Source organism: Fulmarus glacialis, unplaced genomic scaffold (genome assembly GCF_000690835.1).
Source record: "Fulmarus glacialis isolate BGI_N327 unplaced genomic scaffold, ASM69083v1 scaffold22158, whole genome shotgun sequence".
NCBI lineage: Eukaryota > Metazoa > Chordata > Aves > Procellariiformes > Procellariidae > Fulmarus > Fulmarus glacialis.
Window position 1 is genome coordinate 23,315 of NW_009227869.1, and position 4,344 is coordinate 27,658.

The window sequence follows — 4,344 nt, forward strand, 5'->3', positions numbered from 1 at the left end:
TCCCTGTGGCCTCTCTCCCCCTGTGCCCTCCAGCCCAGTGACTCCCAAAATTGGAGGACTGGCAACCCTGCAAACTCAGTGAGGATGCTGAGGATGGTGAGGATGGCTCAGAGGGCCCCGGGTCCCCTGGGCTGGTGGCAGCAGCCCGCTCTATCTGCCACGACAGCTCCTACCTCCCACAGTTTAGCCCTAACCTGGTTTCTATTCTAAGCCCTATTTTTTTTTCACAGGCCTCCTCCCTCTTTCGCTTTGCCCCACTTTGCCTCCCGCTGGCGAGCTCTGGCTGCCGCTGACCCCGATCCCAGTGGGGCCTTGCCGAAGTTGGTAATAAAATACACCAGCGAGGTTGCTTGGGTCAGGGTGGCTCCTGCTTCTTCAGGCTGGGATTAAGGAGCAGCACCTTGGATTCGCCTGCAACGGCTTTAGGTGGGAGGGAGAAAGCTGGAGGAACGGGGCTGGGGAGACTTTGCTTTTGTGGCAAAACCGGTTGCAGGATTAGCAGCTTTCCTGGCATTCATCTCTTCCTAGGAGGCTGCAAAATGCCAGGTTTTGGGACACTGGGGATGGGGGACGTTGTCTTCACCTGGTGCTGCTGGCAGGGTTGGGGATGCAGCCGCGTGCCAGCCAGAGCTGACGTGCAACCTCCTCCAGGCTCCTCCAGATAGTCCCTTGGTGGACTGAGATCCAGAGCACCACTGCTCCAAAGGTATCATTAGAAGAGTCCCTGTTTTTCCAAGCTAACTGGTTTTATGGGTCCAGCCGTGCTGATGAAATAGCTGCCAGGCGATGTGTGAGTTATCCCTCTGGCTGGCAGGGTGCATCTGGGCGCTTGCCTTGAAGAAGAAACAAAAACTGTCCAGTGCAGTGGCACCTGTGGGAGGCAGGTTTGGCAGGCCTCCGGTGGGCTGCCCGTGCCCACAGGGAAGGATGGGCTCTTCCCCACAGCAGGTGGGCTCGGAGCATTTCAGCCCCAGAAAGTCAGTCCCCCTTGACTGGGGGACAGGTAATGGACAGGGCGGACACACGGGGTATTGGCTGGATGCGTCCCCAAGCCTGGCAGGGAGATGGAGCCCATCTGTGTCTGATGGAGCCAGGACAGCAGACCCTCTCCCCAGCCCCTCGGCTCAACCATCACCTCCCCGCAGCAGCTGAAAGTGGGAAGTAGGTTACGGCCGTGCGAGACCTGGGGAGACTGGGGTGCGTTCTTGGAGTCCGGCTTGATTTGGGCAGCCCTTTGGCTCCTGACCAAATTTCCAGCCCGAAGGAGTGACGCATCGCATTGGCTTCCCACCCTGGCTGGGCAGCTCACTCCCTTCCAGGCACTGCCTCCTGGGCACGGCAGGTTATGTCACGGCCCCAGCTGCCCTCTCCTCCCCTCCGGCCAGAGCAGCGAGGGAGCGGGCACCTGCCCGGGGACAGCAGCACCCAATTGCTGTTTGCCACCAGGGTGGCACCAACCCGCCATGCTGTGGCAGAGCTTATGCCAGGGCAGAGCACAGTCTCGTGCCCAGTGGAGGGCAGTGCTCATCCCAGCTGCAGGGGCAGCATAGTGCAACCCCTCCTCTTGCCAATTAAAGCCATGCACGGTCGTCTTAATGAGTAGGGAGCTTTCTGTCTTGCAGGCAATCCTGGTTTCGATGAAGTCAACATTTCCCGATCCTACAAAGAGCAGTGACGGAGTCAAAATGCAGGTACCGGTCTGCGCCCACCTTAGCTCTGGTTTCTTAAACTGGGCAAACACAATGGCCCCATCAGAGCATGTCCAAATACTCCTTGGGGAGAAGGCAAGAGGGTCTTGGCCCCGAGCCCTACCATCCCTCCCAGCCCCTTTCCCTTCTGGCCTGTGAAGCCGGTGGTGGGAGCTGGCAGGGACACCTGGCCCCGAAAAGCAGCTGTGAATAGCAGCACTGAGCCGCCCCAGCAAACGGTCCTTGCTTGGCTGTGGGTCAGCCCGAGGTGGCAAGTGCCGAGTAATGGCGTCCCTGGCACAACCTCGCCGGGGTCTTCATCCTCCCTCCATGTGCTAAGAAGGCTGGAAACATCCCTTTTTCCTAGAGAGGGCAGAGGATGGAGCCTGGAGTTACCCTGCCTGTGCTGAGCGGTAAAAGTTTCATGTAGGCGGCTGCCAGGAAGCTGCCAGGTTGGGTGCCTGCCTGTGGGGACACGTGCGTGGCTGGCCCTGGTGGCTCTGGCGTGGGGACTGGGAGGGCACCTGGGAATGGGGGGGTCCGGGTTTGGGCAGTGCCATGGTTATAAGGAGAATTGTATTTAATTTTTGAGGACTGGAAGTGCAGCATTGTGCCCAGAAGCATCTTTCCAATCGCTGGCTGATGACTGGTGCTGGAGCGATGGCCAGTTCCCTCCTCGGGACCTATTGCCACCAGGCTGGGACCCCTTCAGCCCTCCAGGGTTGCAAAAGAGCTGCTGGGCCAGTGGGCAAGAGGGCTCGGCCATCCCTTTGTGGCACTGCCAGCGGCAGGCTTGGCATTTAGGAAGCAGAGCGGGACAGAGCCACCTGTGGCATCTCCACTGTGTGCCTGCATTGGGTAACACCTGGCCAGGCGGTGACGCCAGGGACCGAGGGGTGGGGGAGAGCAGTTTCGGTCGGGGCAAGAGCAGATGCACCCAAACCAGTGATTACCTTCACCCTGAGCTGCTAAGTGGAGGAAGTCTGTGATTAGTTGACACCTCCAGCCAGGCTTTGGAAATTAAGCCCGGCTGGAGCAGGGGGCAGATGAAAACTGCTTTATTCACTGCTGATATATAAAACTGAAAACACAGTCTGGGTACGGTATCAGGATATTCCGGTGGTGGTGGCCAAAAGGGCTAGTGGTGGATACGCAGCAAGTCCCCAGAGGGATTTGGGGTGCTTGTGGGCCGGGATGGGTTTTGGTGCTGTGGCTTTGAGCCCTGGGAAAGGATGTCTGAGGGCTCGGGGCCAGGTTTTGTGCTGGGTTTGATTTTCACATGCAATTGGCTTTGAATAAACCTCCTGCACCATCCACTGCTGCGGGTCTCACTCAGCCCTGCAGCCTGGGGAAGGCAGGGACTTACACCCGGGGCTTGTCCCTAGGCTTTGGGGTTCTTGTGTTTGCAGATGACTACTGAAAAGAGGAGAAGAAAGGCGGTTGTGTTCCCTCTGTGGTGTAGCTGATACCAGGCATGTGTCCGACCCCTTCCCGCTCTGCATGGGCAGTCCTGTGGCTCCGTTCCTGCTCTGCAAGTGGGGGATGCTTGTGGTCCATCCCTGCAGCACAGCAGCTGGCCTGGCCTGGCCAGGACCTGGAGGACCATCATCCCGACCCTGGAGCCAGGAGGGCTCAGGTCCTCCTGCGCCATGTAGCCCCTAAAGATTGCAGCGTGGAGGAGCTAAGCTGACATCTCCATACCCGGCTGCTGCTGGCAGGTAAATCCCAGCTCTTCTCACCCCAGGGTGAACATCATTGAGGTTTAGCAGAGCAATTCCCCACGTGCGACCCCCCCAGCACTTGTCCAGGGGTCAAACAGGGATGAGGAAGACATGGCAGCGATGCAAGGATGGTGTGAATGACACTGAGGGTGTGGGCCTTGCACCCCTTTTCTAGCCGGGCAATGCCCTTTGTGGGGCTCTGCCATTCAGCCGCTTTCCTCCTGACGTGCCGGGGCAGCACGACGTGGCATGGGACCAGGACAGAGCTTGGATGAGACCATCGACCTCCATCCATGGTGCCTCCCCAGCAGCCCGTGCATGACCTGGGACAGGGCAGCGCAACTTTGCCTGCCCCGACTCGCTGCCGTCTGGTCTGTGCCACGTCGGCTGGTGCAAACAGATCGGCCAGATTAGCCAGCGCTAGGATCCAGTTTCTTCCCGGAGCTGCTGAGCGCAAGCGGGAAGTTTTCTATCACCCGAAGTGGCCATTTGTGCCCTGCAAACAGCAAGATGTCCCAGGGAGATATTTATTTAAGGTTAAAAGCGTGGCCTTGCCACGTCCCGGCGGGGCTGGGAGCACGTGGGCTACCGAACGGCCCTGGCTGGATCTGGCATCTTGCCACCCTGCCAGCCCCATCCCAGCCTGGCACCACCATGACAGGGACCCGGGGGAGAGGCTGCAGCTGCGCCCAGGGTCTTGGTCCCTGGGAGGGGATTTAGCACCCCACGGGCTGGGGCTCGGTGGCTGTGCCACCCCTGGTACCCACCAAGAGCTCCTCACCACAGTGCGTTGATCAGGCCGGGTCTCACCTTTTGGGACCCCACCAGCCCAGGGCTGAGCATCCTGCACTTTTGGCAAAATGACAGCGAGAGCAGCTGTTGCATGGAGCTGCGACTCCCTCTGGTGCCTGCCCTGAGGCTCCCAAGCTCACCCT